Here is a 16,731-nt window from a genome sequence, read left to right as displayed (position 1 = left end):
TTTAGCCTTCTTAAGGAATTCAGATGGAGTCCATGATTCTGATTTGGCAGCAGCTTACACTGAGCCTGCTCCATATTAGAGCACATACTGATGATATGGCAAGTAGCTCCTCTGTGCTGTACATGAAACACTCACTTTATTAACAATGTAGAGAAAGGTTTTTTTTTTCTTTGCATACATAAATTAGGAACATCAAGGGAGAAATGACTATTGGTTTTATGACAGTGCAAAAGGAACTGGAAGCACAATTAGAATGCTGCAAACAGATGGTTAAAAAACTTATGAGTGGGGGAGGGTGAACTACCTTTATTATCGATATTTGATTAGTGCTTTTCTTTGAGTCATTTATCAATGTTTCATAGTCAAGTTCTGGTGGAATATCGGGGTAACACTAATGTTATCTTCTATGGACCTTTTACCTAGATACCCATTAACCTCCTCCTTCTCATTGCTTTTTCTTATTCCCTGCCAACCCCTTCACTGCCATGTATTGATTGGCTGCTGGTGGTGTCTTACAGTACTATATCTACCGATATTTATGTTTGTAGCTGCTGGTCTCCGGTTCCCATTATGGGCTTGAGCGATAGGCATGGGCAGTGTTTCAACACCTCGCTGCTGAGGAAAAATGTAATATTCAAGAGACCTGTCCTTAGTCAGCACTTCCACCCCAAGAGCTGGCTATGTAAAATGACCAGGGACAGCAAGTATAATGAAGCACTGTGTAAAGGCTTATAAAAGATTATAACGGATAAACACTGATTAAACAAAACTTTTAAGGAAATAGCAAATTATGTCAGATTAAGTGGTTAATGGACAAGCATTTATAGAGAACTTTTTGAATGTATGCAAACACATGCATACAAGCATAGAGCACCTATTATATGCATACAGCACCTCTAATGTTCATGCAGATACTCTCACTCCAAATGCCTCCAAATGACCAGCACTTCCTCGTGAACTGCAGTCAGTCCAGCAAATGACAGTTGGTACCATACATGATAGCTACGGAAGTGCCAAAATGCCATGAACATCATCACCAAACATTTGGTTGTGTCAATGAATAAACTTCTAAAAAATGAAGTGGATCAGTACTATGTACCATGGCCAAAAATGACAGACTGCAGTTTCACAGGACTGCTTGTTGGCAATGATTACACCCTACTTCCTAAAGCATTTAAAAACTCATATGAGTCAAAACAATTCTCCACTTGGTTATCATAAAATCCTGAGTCACAATGAATGTAACCTTTCTATCTCTTTTTCTCCAGCAACCCCCTCCTCTCTCTTGCTCTCTGAATCTACCTTCCTTTATTTAGCACCTCTCAGAGAACAGCTTCTGCACACTAGCTTTTAAAACCCTTGTTGGTACATCAGCTCCCTAACCTTCCTAACCTTACTCACTGCACCTCAGAGAGATGCCAGCTTGTTGTGATGGTAGGTAATCTGCACCTGTACCCCCCACCCCCAGCCATCCCTCCACCTCTCCCTTTTTTTCTCATGCGCTCTCCCTGTGTCTCATTCTTGTCCCTCACTGCATATTTCACTGGCACACACACTCTGATTAACAGGTGAACCACTTCAAGGGAGCGGGCATACTTGACATTTTCACCTTCTCAAATACCCAAAGAAAATTTATCTGAATACCACCTCCAGATAATGTAACACAGTCCATTGTTCTCAAGCAATTCTTCATTTCCTTTTGTTGTTGTTTTCTACCACTCCTGCTGGTCATAAAAATAGTACTGTGTTTCTCTAGGACTACTGAAGCTGAAAACTATGATGTTTCCATTTGTCCCACACACAAAATCACAATCTGCTCTATTCTAAACTTCCCACCAAGGAATAAAGGTGCATTATGGGCTTGAGGAATGCAGAACAAAATGGCAAATTTTGATAATAAACCACACAGCAGGCTGCAAAAACTTTTCCCATACAGCAAAAGCCTTTAGTTTGAAAGTCACGACTTTAGTTTTTGCTTCAGCACTCATTGCTGGAACTTACAAGCAAACCCCTGCAACTGTCTTCTGTCTGTGGACTGGAATTGTAATGGTAGTAATGATGCACAATGTGCAGTGCTCATACCATTTTGTGGTGTTCTTTTTTGGCCAGACAGTATCCGTCTTTATGACATTCAATATGTTTACATGAATATAGAGGTCAAACGAGCACGCCTTGTTTACTTTATCTTCCAGTGACCCCCATCGGTCCCCAATTCTTTCTCTCATCTCCTGTCTCTCTCTCTCTTTCCGTTTCTCTCGTCCGCTTCATTGGTAGGTTCCCTTCATCACCACCAGGGGCTTTCCATACCGCGCCGTTCCGAGAGCGGCTTTGCCTTTGCTCTCTCTACGCTCATCGGAACAGAGACTCCAGACGCGCAGCGCGGTGGCAGACAGGGCGAGCGGAGCGTCTGTCCCTCTGATTTTCATCTGACAAGGAATCGTTTACCTTTGATTGCAGGGGAAGCGCCAAGCTGAATAACCGTTACCGTGTCCCTCTGCAACTTGTCAAGGCAAAGGCATTTGTTCTCGCCACGCGATAACAAAGGTAGGACTTTGTTTTAATTTAATGAGAAAGTTCACCGTGCGCTGGCACGCTCTTGTAACATACATTTCTGTTGGATTTTGAAAATGCCCTTTGCCTTTTAACTGTAGGAGCAAATACGAGGGAACTGCAGAAATGTACTGTGGATTTTTGTTCTTATAATACTGTGTTTGTGTGCGTGCACATGTATTGATAGAGGAAATTAGAGCTTTTGCATTTTTTAATAATAAATGTATTTAATTGAAGGTTGAACATCGCCAGCTAACTTGTTGACACTTATCACACATTTAACATTTGTCAAGCACTTGGTAATAAGCGCTGCGCAGGACACAGTCGCGATTTCGATCACATGCAGTGTTTTAAATAGTAATCAGACTACTCTTAACGATTGCAAGGTTACGGTAGATCCGAAAACTGTGCCCGAAATTGGTCACTCACTCTGGGACAAAACTGCACCTTCACAATTTCGTCGCATGGATTTGTAGCAACATCTTCACGGTGAAATTGGGGAGAGGTAGTGGACTATACTGTGTGCATAGATTCCGTGGTGAATGGTTGTGGAAAATTCTATTTTTAATGGTACAAACCGCAACTGACTGTAGTAGTCATAGGAATAGACAGTCTAACTGTGTATATGCACATCAGCCTTGAAGCAACAACACAAAGCCTAACAAAATGAAATAACCTAGAGGTGGGGAGGGGGGCAAAACGACTGCACGCACCTCCTGCACACTGAGATGGGTTTCCGAGGACTGCAGCCACTTGATGCGCCAACAGGATGCATCTGGGGAAGTTGGATGCGTGCCACTGTGCACTAAAGCCATGCTGTTGAATGGATGCTGACTTAAAAGCATTCTAACATCTAACTAACTAACAAAATAAACAAACAAACAAACCACAACTCTTATCTTAGTAATGTTGGGATGAACATTCACTGATAGTTATGTAGACTAAAATATTTTAGTCTCATTAACCAAAAGTCTCATTCTTGCAAATGTAACATTGTCCCTTTTTTGTATCCTTCCTTTCATTTTCTTTTTTCCTATTACTACCAATTACTTTGGGTTTACTCATTTATATTTGATATTTTAATAATTTTCAGTCTTCATGTGGATCTAATAGATATTCACAAATCAAATTAGCATCAGCCGCAATTTCTATCTCGTTTGTTTAACACATTCTGCTGGACAAGATCCAAATTTCCTGCAACATGCACATCTCAGCAGTTACTGACTGAGAATTCTGCTCCTCTCCCTCTCAACCTTTCGCTGTGCTTTGTTGCCTTCTTTTAAATTGATTTATTTTGCTCAGCCTTCCAAAATATTTGTCCACATGGCATTTAGATTTGCTTAAATATTATTTGACATTTGTTATTCTCATGAAACAGTCCCTGAAGAGACAGGCAAATGTTAGCTCAATCTAGTGTTTGCTGCTTCCCACAATTTTGGACGCATTATACTGTAAGTACTTCACAACTACAAGATTGATCAGATTTCTTCCATGCCAGCTTAATATTTGTTTTGTAGGAAGGCAGACCCTTCATCTTGGTATCTGGATGAAATACAACCTGTTCCCAACTGGAGGACTCGTGTGTGTGTGTGTGTGTGTGTGTGTGTGTGTGTGTGTGCTTCATATTGCTGAATATGATTTGTGACCGTGGGGTTACAGTACACTTTAAGCTAGGATATTACTCTGTGACCTTGGCTAAGGTTAGATTGGTTAAGTTTACTCCTTAAGGGTGTCTACATTCTTGACTGTATATATCAGTGTGTTTGGAAATGTGCCTTCACGTATACGTACGTCCGTTCATATACATGGGGAGTGTGTGTATTTGTGAGACTTCAGACAGGCCTCAGTTTACCATTTATCCACACCTAATTGGTGTTTGAGAAAGTGAGAGAAATGCCTGTCGTTACAATAGCCAATCGATTACTTTAATTTTCCAATTAGATGCTGATCTGTACAGGAATCTGTCAAAGAGACAGGACCTCTAGGTGAGGGCTGCGACCTTTATTGACCCTGTGTTTGAAAAATTGATTTCAGAAGTTACATTATAGGATGGCAGTCGGTTGGAGTAGAGATCAGCGCAAGTTCAGGGAGATTTATTAAACAGTTAACTATTCAGTCATTACTTTAAACATTAATCAGGGGGCTTACTAGTTTTCTGCCATGTTGGAATAAATTTTCCACTTGCTGCAGCATCTGGAGGTTGTGTGTGTGTTTGTGTGCTTTAATTATTTATTTGTAATTGTGAAATTGCTTTATCAACTGAACCTATCTTATGCATGCAGTGACTGTGGGCTTTGTGATTTTATTTTGTATAAGGTTGTTTAAACAATTTTAAGAGGATCTGATATACAGGAATACGTACACCCCCCCACCTTCCTCCCACCCACACACACACACACACGCAGAATACCAAACATTTTCTTCAAGGAATTTATTTGCTATTCTACTGTCCATTAGAGACACATATCTGCTTTCGTAGTCTAACTATTCAGCTGGTGGTCTAACCAGCATGTACATTACAAGGGCCATGTAGCAGTAACCCAGATGGCAGGATAGGCTGATTGTGATTTATGTACCAAAAGTGAAAGCATTACAGTGAGCTTCTGGAGTCAGTGCCAAATCCAGTGTGAAATTTTCACACGTGTTTTTAACACAAACAGGCATAGATGCACAAAATATAAGCTTACTTATATAAAAAGCCTGATGTGTGTGCATCAAGCAATGGCTCAGTTTCTCTGTCTCTCCTTTCTTCAGTCTATGTCTTGCTTTTTATCTCACCCTTTGTCACATACACAAACACACACGTGAACAAACACACAGCTCCCCTGAAAAATCGTTTCGATGAAGCAGTCCACCATTGTGAGACATTGATTACCGTTTACCAAGCCTGCGCATAAATGTAGTGTTAAAGGAGAGATGGCTTGGATAGATACGAGAAGAGAGGGAGGAAAATGAAAGAGTGCTGGAACTAGAAAGAGAAAAGGGGAGCAAAAGAGGCTGATAGATGGCAGTGATGTGGCAGTAAAGATGATATAGACGAGCGTAAACGTGAGTTTGTTGTTTTTTCTTTTCTCTTCATGCCTGACAGAAAAAGTACCGATTAGACCAACTAATTGATTCATACTTATGATTAGGAACCTAGTTCATAGTGAAAAAACATATACACAATCTCTGTCTCTCTCTCTCTCTCTCTAATACCCTCTAATACACACAGATTCATACATAAACACACCCATATACACTATAACACACATATTCACACTCCTCACTGCTCACACCTGCTGTCTTGTTGGCGGTCAGGAACGGTCAGCCCTTAGTCACTTCATTACCCCCTCCGGGCAGGGACTGCATCAACCGTATTACTGCTTGAGCTCTGTGATGGAATCACTAGGTAGAAGGAGACAGAGAGCTTAAGGCCATGGACCGGCTCCATGGTTGATTTTCCAGCGCTGTTTGCAACTGATTTCAAGAAGAGCGTTACAGGCAATACTTTGATCCAGCAATTTTCGAATACTGTGGCTTTTACTCAGGAAACTCAGCTGCTTTTACTTGTGATGAAACAAGTCACTCATACCTTTTTATTTGGTCACTGTTGAGGCTGTTTTGCAGCAAGCTAGTCAACAATGATTCAACAGTGCAGTTTATGTTGTCATCATCATGCCTTATTTTGTGTCCTTCAAGTTAAAAGAAAAAGTATAAAATTTCTGTATAAGCTTGTTTTTGTATAACAAGTAACTCTTGTATAAGAGTTGGATGAGAATATTGATACTGCTTCCATATCTATATACTCTAAATATAAATCTACAGTGACTGTGCCATATACTTATGCTATATACTTGTGCTATATACTTAGCTTAGCATAGTTTGGATTAGCGTAAAGAACGCATCGGAACGCAGCAAGCCAGGATTAGCAAAAACAAAAGGGACTCAAAATCATTACTAGTTAGTAATAAGTTATGTCCCCATTTTTTAAACTGTAAACATGTGAAAATGATATGTTGTTGTGTGGCTAAAATAACTGCTTTTTCTATCAAAAAGCTAAATGCCTCATGTTTAGCTAACAGCCATAAGAATGATTTAGTATTCCAGTCTAACTCATTTGCAAATAATGTTTATTTTCCTTGCCGTGATTGTCTAATTCTAAGTTTTAATTATTATTTGATCATCTGTTTTTATTTAGACAGATGCTAATTTTGTGCTCCAAAAACAGTATAAACATGCACGTGGAAGTCATGCCCCTATTGTTACTGATAAATTCTGCTAGTTTTGCACAGTTAGACAGACCAAACATAAGCATGTAAACACAAACAAATGCCGAGCAGTTTTTATGTTCATCTGTTGTATCAGATGGATGCTTTTATTGCTTTATATTGGAAAATAAGTTAAAATGCATTGCTATAAATTTTTATAATGTTTTAACTTAAATGTTTATCTCTCTCTGTGTGTGTATCTATATCTATATCTATATCTATATAATTCTATCTATCTATGTAATTATCTATATATCTTTGTAAGTACAATAAGTAAGGGTAAAAATCACACCTGAGCAATGCATGTGACTAGTTTCTCCATACAGGGGGCATCTTAAAGCCGTCATCACCAACAAAGGTTTGTTTTCTTTGCACGTGCAGTTTGGATGGTTGGTGAGAATTCCATGTCAAGTATATTTACTTTGAAAATTGGTGACATGATGCAAGAAAATATATATATATAAGAATTATATACAAGAATTATACAAGCAATGCTCTTCACTGATAAGTTTTGGATGAAGCAGGTTATATCCTGGACAAGTCACCAGTCTACCGCAGGGCAAGTATTCATGCTCACAGCCAATTTAGAATCACCAGTTGACCTAACAAGCTTATCTTTGAACTGTGGGACAGAGCCAGAGTACCCAGAGACAACCCACACAGGCACAGGGAGAGCATGCAAATGCCACACAGAATGGCCTTGGCTGGCTGGCAAGTTTGAGCTCGGTGATAGTACAAACCACTGCATCATTGTGCCAACAAGTACAAGAAATACAACACTCACAATACTGTAATCCCAAAATTTACTTAAAAAAGAGAGAGTAGTAAGAAGAGGAGCAAATGGATACCAACAATATTCAGTATCTGATAAAATTGATATAGGTAAAGTCTAAAAACATTTGGAAATACAAAGGCAATTTTCATAGATAACCTTTTTCTTTATGTTTTTTACTATTGGTACTATTGCTACTACTACTACTAGTGGTGGAAGAATACAGTAGATTATGTTATATATGTTTGGAGTTTTGTAAAATTTGCTTTATGTGTGCTTCAGAAAAAAACAGCTTCTATGCACTACTGCTGGCAAATGGGCAGATTCTTATATAGCGCTTCTCTGTTGTAATTGAGCACTCAATACAACATGCCTCATTCATACCTTTTTATCTAAAATTCGTTCCAATGGACAAATCAGAGAGCAATTTGAAGTTCAGCATCTTGCCTAAGGATATTTTGGCACGCAGACTGGAACAGACAGGGATTGAACCACCAACTTTCCAGTTAACAAATGACCTGCTCTATCGTCTGAGCTACAGTCACCCCTTTTGAAAATATCCATAGTGATAGGTTACGCTCAATGCAATAATGTGCATATTGCACTTGACACACAGTACACTTGTGATAGTTGAAGAAACGTTTCACACAGTCAGTTCTTCCACTGTGCTTTTGTTTGTTCCTCTGTTTTTTCTACCTAAATGTGTATGATTTCCTAGAGCCAGGATTTCATCTCTGGTGATGGGATCCAGACTTACTCAATCTGTGTTCATAGCTGGTCTGCCTGGCCTGTGTTTGTGCCTCTTGCACTGGAGTAGGAAGAACAACTGCTTTGTAAACAGGCAGTTCTTCACCTGGATGTCACGGTTCACAGAGACTCTTCCTCTGAGTCTGGCATAACCCCATTGGCAGAGCTTACAGTGGTGTATTTCTGAATCAGTGTCGACTTTGGAAGGATGAAGGCTGCCAAGGTAGGGAAAGTCATCCGCATTTTGTGGCTGAAATGCTTGATATCTTTCGAGATACATAACTTCAGTGAATCACATGCAAACATCCACACGCGAGCGCGCACATATATAAGGGTATTTTTTTCATATGTTAGAGATTAAAATGAACAAAGGATTAGAGGTGATGCGAAGAGGAGCAAGTTATTATCATATTGGTTTGTTTGCTCTTCTCATAACCCAGTGTGAGAAGAGCACTGGGGTCATTTTAATAAGTAAACAGTTATCTCTCAATCATAGCTTATTTTATGCTCTGTTCAGCATGTAAAACTAATGCCAGTAAACACAAATTTGATTCCGTTTAACAGGGAAATCTGTGCTTTTTTGTGTACTTTTTGTCCGTAGTTCCAATTATCTACTCTCAGTATAAAGTGACATTTTTTGAGGACTGTAGATGCTCATTGATTAGTGTCCCTGAAATTAGATCTATGATAAGCTGTCACTTTTAAAGGCTTACAGATTGAGTCGAGTACAGCCATTAACAGGAAGGACCTCTTACTTACATGACTTCCAAAATAGACCATGTAATGCATCATTATTAAGATACACATACGATAATTGGTCGACTTGGCTGAATAAGTTAAAAGCAGAACAATTTTTAGAAACTAAAGTGGCAAAGATGTGTATCAGTTTGTTCCCCTTTGTGACTAAGAATCAGTTTATTAATGTTATGTTATGACTAATAGCCAGAATTCAGTGTTTCTTTGTGTGAATGTTTGAATGACTCTTATTCAGTCATTAGCTTGCTGCCTGGGAACAAGAAGGAGTTTTATCCATTTGCTACTTTTACCTGTCATAGTTCAAATGTATGGATGTTAGTTTAATATGAGACTACAGATTGTCCCTAGATGTGATTGTGAGTACAAATGAGTGTGTGTCCATGTCAGTTCATTTGTGAACTGGCAGCCTGTCAAGGGTATTTTCCTGCCTTCTGTGCTGTCTATGCTGGGACAGACTCCAGCACCTTCTGACCCTGAGTAGGAATAAGCGGATAAGACAATGGATGAATGAGCAAACATCAATGCTGAATTTGTATATTTGTCGAAATTACCCTCCAAAGCTTTTCATTTACTGTCTGGTAATGCAGCCTAGCAACAGACAGTTGGCTTCAGTGAGTGGCTAATACAGGCTTTGGGTAGTTCTCTTTGTCTTTGCCTTTCTCACACTCTTACTTTGTTCTCATTCTCATTTCTTTCTGGCAGGACTGCAAACTTGTGACTGATGAATGGTCCTGGCACACTGTTGTTTGTTATCACATAGAGCTAAATGCACAACCCTAATATTTTCGTTTCTTTGTTTTTATAAATGTAATTATTTATCCCGGTAAACTTTCAATTGAGATTAAAAAAAAAATCTTTTTTCAAGTGTGACCTGGCAGCAGAGATGCAACTTTTGTTGCATCATTTTTTTAAACAGGTCTAAAGATTAGTTGGTGAACTCCTTGGCAATCTCCAGTTGGAAAAAAAGGTTTTTTGGAGGTTGCTAGCTGTCACTAAGTGAAGTCACAACGTGTGTGCTGCACCAAATCCCGCTTGGTTTGCACGGACAACGCTGACTTGTCTGCAAACGCTCCCTAACCACTGAGTTGTAGGGAAACTTGAAAAAGTGTGCTGCAAACTGAAAAAAGAGACTATTTGCATTCAAAATAAAAGTTGTCCCTTTGGGAAGACAGGACATTTCAAAAGACAAAACTTTAATTTGAAGGTGAATGGTCTCTGTCTCTGCTTTGCATTGAATTCTTCACAGTTTCATTACTACTTAGCCTGTAGTTGACAAGCTGGTGGCTTCCATGCAAACTACAAACTGGGGGAACCTGCTAGCAGCTAAAGCAATCATAAGGTTTTCATTGCAAAAGTATATAACTCTTTGTGGTCCATTCCACCTAGTGACAGTCATACCTCTCATAAATATTTGCCAACTGGTTGGGGATGCACTTTTGTTTCAGGTTGTTACCAGGTGTTTGCTGACTGGTCTCTACTCCTGTGTGACTGGGATTTCAGCAAATGATTTCACAGCAACCTCCAGAAACCAATAACAACCAGTTGGGGAATATTCATTTTTCCCCAGCGACCAGTGATTGCCAAATGGCACTATCCGGTCTTCCTTACTAATTGACATAGTGGAAAACATATAGTAATAATAAATGTATATGCAAAACATCACAATCATAGTATGGGAGAAAATCCAATATTAATAACTGGAAATATGATAGAGCAGTTAAGTTCCGTGGTAATTTCATTTTAAAGATTTTTTTTATCATGAAAACTGAAAGTGACACAGTTTTGGGTGCTTGGACAAAGAAGATATGTCTAAACAAATAATCCTACTACATAATAAATAGTTCTATCAGATTAGTGATGATTATTTTATTTCTTTTCATTTATTCTTTGATTAGCAATTTAATAAAGCCCAAATATGCATTAATAATGAAAATAATAGTAATGTTTATGGAAACAACTAGTGTTTTTAATATTTCTGGATTTATGTATCTAGGCTCCATTGTCATATAGGTATTTGTCACATGAAAGACCAAACAAAACTACAGAATCTCTATAAGCTTTGCAAACAGGGAAAGAGCTCAGAATGCAGAATAAAAAAACCAATAAATTGTGCACTATTATAATCAATAAAGGTTACTCTGTATCTGGACTGACAAAGAATACCAGGTGTGTGGTAAGTGGCAGCTTTAAGAAATGTGTTTGCAGCCAGCATGGATATCACTTCCTCCGGGCAAAGTAATAACTCTTAATACAGCCCTTTTAGGGACTCCTTGGGAGTGGAACTAAGTTGTTTTCCAGTGTGACACTGTTGGCACTTCATAGAGGTATAATGGAAAAGACATCCTTAAATAATTGCAGTTAAAGTGATACTGAGCTGTTGGAATGAATTTCAGGCTTGATAAAATGTTCCCTTTAAAAAATATCACATGATCAAAATGACAAATTTGATGATGCAATGATGTTTTTCTCTGTAGTAAAGGGGTTATGAAATATCCAGGTATGACTGTATAGAGTTGATCACATAACAATACTTTTCATCTTACTGCCACATAAAAGTACTTACAAACAAACACAAAAAGAACACACATTTTTAAGTTTTCATGTGTTTGCTGAATTATGCATTGATAACATATTCATGTGGATTGTTCTACATTATTACTAATGGTATAAGCTAGGGCTGCTCAATTAATCGAATTTTAATCACGATTACGATCTGGTCTTTCAAGGATCATTAAAAATGACTGAGCCGATTATTAGCCCCTCCCTCGTGCTTTACTGTCCCGCTGCTCCGTGCGGCAAATCGAGCGCACCTCTCTGCATTTCGAACACGCGTCACAACAATTAAGAGGACCCGAGGGAAGCTCGGAAAGCTAAGCAGAAGTTATTTGGAGAGGAGAGTGACTGCTGTTGGTTGAAAAGAGAGGTAAAAAAAAACTTCAGTGGTGTGGAAACATTATGGGTTCGCGGAGTCAGACGTGGATCAAGTAGACACAGTGTGTAAACTTTGCTACGGTGTAATAGCTGCACCACAGAGCAACACTGCAAAGTTCACTAAACACAGATGTTTACATTTTTCATTTATTTATTATATTGCAAACATTTGCACTGTTATCAGTATTTGCACACTATTTTATATTATTTTTTAAAGTCATTATTCAATACATTGTTATTGTTAACCCCTTAAATCCCTGTAGAACCGGAACCGCGTAAGCTAGCGCAATAATTTTTTTGCATATGAAACCGGAGGAGTTGTACTTACATCTTATGCCATCAGCTTGTCCTAGGTCACGGTTAAGCTTTGCAAATATTGCATAAAAAGCACTTGCAGGAACAAAAACATAATATTCCAGAAACACGCTTTGCCGATCTGATCAGCTGTTCCTAACACTTCCCACATTGAGGTCAGCACGAACTATCGCATGTCCGCTATTTCCTGCCCGAAACCGGAAGTGATGTCATTTTCGCAGAAAATGTAGTTTTTTACTTGTAGGCCTTAAAAGCCTATACTGGTAATGTTTGACTTTTCTGAATAGTTTCTGGGATGCTTAGAACTCGAATTGCGCTGCTGGAAATAGTTTGTTTTGATGCACATGCTGTTTTCTTTGCAAATTTGCATCATAGGATTGTTTTTTCGTTTTTCCTGTAGTATATAAAAATTGCTGTATCTCCAAAAAAAAAACTATGAAGACACTCAAAATAAATTTCCTGTTGTTGTAAACTATTTTTTGCAACTTTTTTGTATTTAAAGTTTTGAGGGATAAACCTCTTAAATTTCTCTAAGTAGAAATATATGTAAAAAAAACCAAAAACGATTTTCAATTTTTTTGTAGTTTATTGCACTTTTTTTTACAATTAATGTAGTTACTACTTAATACATACATATTATTAAAATATGGGCTATAACAGTTGTATTGATGTATAGCAACTTGAAATGCTCCCACAAATGGCACTACAGCATGTAAAAAAATAATATAAGCTCTGGCGTACTTGGTTCTATGGTAGGTCTTAAAGGGTTAAATAAATATCGTCAAATAATCAAGATCTCAATTTCAGTGAAAATAATCGTGATTATCATTTTTGCCATAATCGAGCAGCCCTAGTTTACACTGTTTACACACATACAAAAGAAAAAGAATACATACAAATACATACACTCACACACCTGCATGCACACAAATATGTGTAGAGTTATCATACAGCCTTCGTGCTGAAAAGTTCAATAGTTTCTTCCCTTTTCTTGTTATTGAAAACTTTAGCATGCAGTGGCCAACCAGTTTCTGCAGTTTTTAATGTAGGTTCAAAGAAATACAATTCAGAGAGAATTACTTGGAAGAATGTCTCCATGGCCATCGGTACACTCTTCTTGAGCTTTGTGACGGTACCAACATTATCGAGGTCAATCTGCTTGAGTAATCACCCTGCATAGCAGATTTTGATCAGGAATTCTCCCCTGGCGTCGTTGCCCACCTCTCAATTTTAAATACATGTAGACATTGGGGGCTATCAGGAGGGGCAATGCTCTTACCTGCTGCTCTCTGGCAGGTAGCTCCATGCCCTCCTGGGTTTTAAATGCACCTTAGAACACACATGCATCAACACTACATATGAGCGGGCGGAGGGAGGTTTGGAGTCTTCACATACCGCCGTTCTCTGCAGCCTGTTGGAGCGGGGGGGCTGGGAGGAGTTGGCCATCCGATTGGGGTCTGGAATGTGGGGCCTCCCTGCTGCTGCCGAGTCGGGGCAGTCTGCTTCTCTCCACCCCAGGGAATAGGGTAACACCACCTGGGTCTGGGTGTAGTTTCCCCCTCCAGGGGCAAGGGTACCTAGACCTGGGGAGTGTGATTGTATGTACAGTGTATCTTTATGTCTGTCTCCACATTGGGTGAGTGTTGAGTAATTGCATATGAGAGCATGAGGGTGGGAATGGATGTCTGTGTCTATATGTCAGATCGGGTATCAGACGCCACCTCTCTAGGGACATCTCAGGCCCTCCAAGGTATGGAGGCCTATCTCCCCCCACCACTTCCCCTGCCAGTGGCAGACGCCCTCAGACATCGGTGCTTGGTGGTTCTTTGTGTCGTCCAGGTACACACCGGCTCACTCCTTGGTGGCTGCTTGTCGGGGCCTGGAGCCTGGGGCTCGCTCGGGCCACTTCGGGGGTGGGGTCCCTGGCCTCTCGGCCTGGGGCTCGGTCACTCTGGCACAGCTGGCTGCCGGCGGAGCTCACGGGCACGTCACTGCAACCCCCCTGGCTTCTGCTCCGCGGCTGCTGAGTGAGCCCTCATCTGGGACTCTCCTCAGCTCTTTCTGGGACAGTGGCGCGGCTGCCCCTCTGTTGGTCTTCCTTGGTCTCTTGTGTTCTGGGGGCCTCTGGATGTCTGGAGTTTTGATCTCCTCCATACCTGCTTCATGCCCTGGAGGACGGGGCTGTGGCCCCCCACACCCTCTAGCAGATCATTACATGAAGGAACCTTTTAAAAACAAGCGGTTCATGCTCACAGGTGTACACACGGGTGCTCACACACACAAACTACACCCTTTTTGGCTCCTACCTCAAAGCACACTGTGCTGCTGTCGATCTTACGTGCTGCACAATAATGTTTAGCATTTACTGTGATATTCCCATAGATCATCGTGATGTTGTTTATTATGTTGCTCTTTTTTTTTCTTCTGCTTGTTTTCTCTTTTTTCTTTCTCAACAGGTGATCCAGGTGATTGATATATGTATTTTTTGTCTGCTTATTTTGTTGGTTTTTTGTTTTTTGCCCTTTATCCCCGTCCCTCTTCCCCGCTGTTTTTCTTTCCCTCTTTCTTTCTCCCCTTTCTTTTCCCCAGTCAAGTCTGTCCTGTATTTAGCAAGTGAAAATAAAATAAACAATAAAAGGTGAATCAAATAGTCCAATACGGCAAGGCTGGGATGGTCCATTTGGTAAAGTAAATCCGTTGGGCATCTTTCTTCGCCTTTAGACAATAATTCTGATGGCAAAAGAACCAAACGGCAAAAAAAAAGAAAAAAGGAATTCATCAATTGAGCTGTCTGTGCTGGACAGCAAAGCCTTCAGCTCAACATGCCAGACAAATAGCTAATAGTGCCTGAGTTTAACTCATTCTTTCCTTTCAATAGGAAAGGCATAATCCCTGCAGCACCTTGTAATGTAACAAAATTTAATAATAACCCAGAAATATGTAACCAAGTGGGTATAAGAAAGCAGCATTGTTAGGAAGTCATGAAACGTTGACAAAATTCTCAAGGCTCCCTTGCAACTGGACAAAAAGAAACGAAATATGAATAAAATTTCACTTATTCAGTAGTTTTATGTGCTCCAATTCTCTTCTGTGAAATCTACATTGATGTTAGAAAAGTAAAGTAAAACACTATTAGACTGAAATGTTAACAAACTCCTGTTAAATGTTCTGTTCAGGTAACTGAAGATTAGATATATGGAAAAGTCTCAGTTTTGACTTCCTTGTTTAAGACCAATGAGGTGAAATGCTCACTTCATATATTTAGAAATTCCGCCCACAACATCACACAAAACATTTCTCTTCTTGTTCCATATTTGTCTGTCTCTATTTTTGTCTAGTATAATGCATGCATATTATCATGAATATTTGTACACTATTACTCAGTCTTATCACTGGCATGTTTCATAATTCTTTTGAGGTTCTTTTCCAACTGTTTACACTCTACTAGAATTTTTAATTAAAATGATTTCTGCAGTTATGACATGAGTGTTACAAGAATTTGAGTGTGTCAACCTGCCTAGTTTTTAATGTGGAGAATTGAGATATTAAGAAACCTATGTGTGCATATGTGAGTACATGCTCCACTGTCTTCTCACAGTTCAAAGATATCCAGGTAAAGGCATCTGTTAATTTTCTTTATCCATAAATGTTCTTCATCTTCTAACCTGAGGCTTTCTCGGGAATGCTCCAAGACCATAAATCTAGAAAGGCAAAGCCTCCTTAGAAAAAACATGGATGGATGGATGGAAAATATTGCTGTTTCTTTCTCTTAGTCCTTTTTATCTCTTGCAACAACCTGCAACATTTTCAAGATCCTCACCTCTGCAATGCCCAGACTATCATTTGTCTGCTTAATGAACACTGAGGTGCCATGTTGAGTCATAGTGATGACATATTAGGGTTTTGTCCAATTTAAGGCCTAGTGCAAGAACGTGGTCCATATTTTTATCTTCATTTTAACCGTAGCAGGATTTCCAGTTCTTTTCAGCTTAGACACCTCAAAATGACATAACAGGTAACTGCATTTGATGTAAAACATAATTAACCTATTCACGAAATAATTCCTAAATCAAATTTCAATACCATCATTATGAAATTGTTAAGCCTAAATATAACTCTCTTTAGTTTCTTAGTTAACCCATTAGCTGCAATTAGAAATTGGTGCCCAGTAATATTTATGACAGAACATGAAGTGTATTTATTTTACTTCTGTCATAAATATAAAAATATTATCTGCTTTTAAAAAAAAAGCACTTTATGTTAAGATTTTTAAAGACTTTTTCAAAAGCTAAATTTTTTTAAATGGAAATCTTATTTGAATTGAAACAAAAATATTTTAATAGTATTTTTTTAGTAGAGTACTCTCTTGTTAATTGGATGATTCATAATAAACATTGAAACACTATAGAT

At 39.0% G+C, this 16,731-nt stretch overlaps 1 protein-coding gene across 2 annotated transcripts in view; it reads left to right on the top strand.

Moving 5' to 3' along the window:
* Positions 1-2,289: 2,289 nt before the first annotated feature.
* LOC102289709 (cadherin-22) overlaps positions 2,290-16,731 on the top strand; it is a 167,990-nt gene continuing 153,548 nt past the window's right edge. For both annotated transcript variants that reach the window (XM_005929747.3, XM_042223974.1), the window contains exon 1: positions 2,290-2,544. The gene's annotated coding sequence lies outside the window, so the exon portion shown is untranslated. The remainder of the gene's footprint in view (positions 2,545-16,731) is intronic.

This window comes from Haplochromis burtoni, unplaced genomic scaffold (assembly GCF_018398535.1).
Source record: "Haplochromis burtoni strain Fernald_Lab_line unplaced genomic scaffold, NCSU_Asbu1 Contig_125, whole genome shotgun sequence".
Lineage (NCBI taxonomy): Eukaryota > Metazoa > Chordata > Actinopteri > Cichliformes > Cichlidae > Haplochromis > Haplochromis burtoni.
This window is presented reverse-complemented; position numbering and strand designations above follow the sequence as displayed.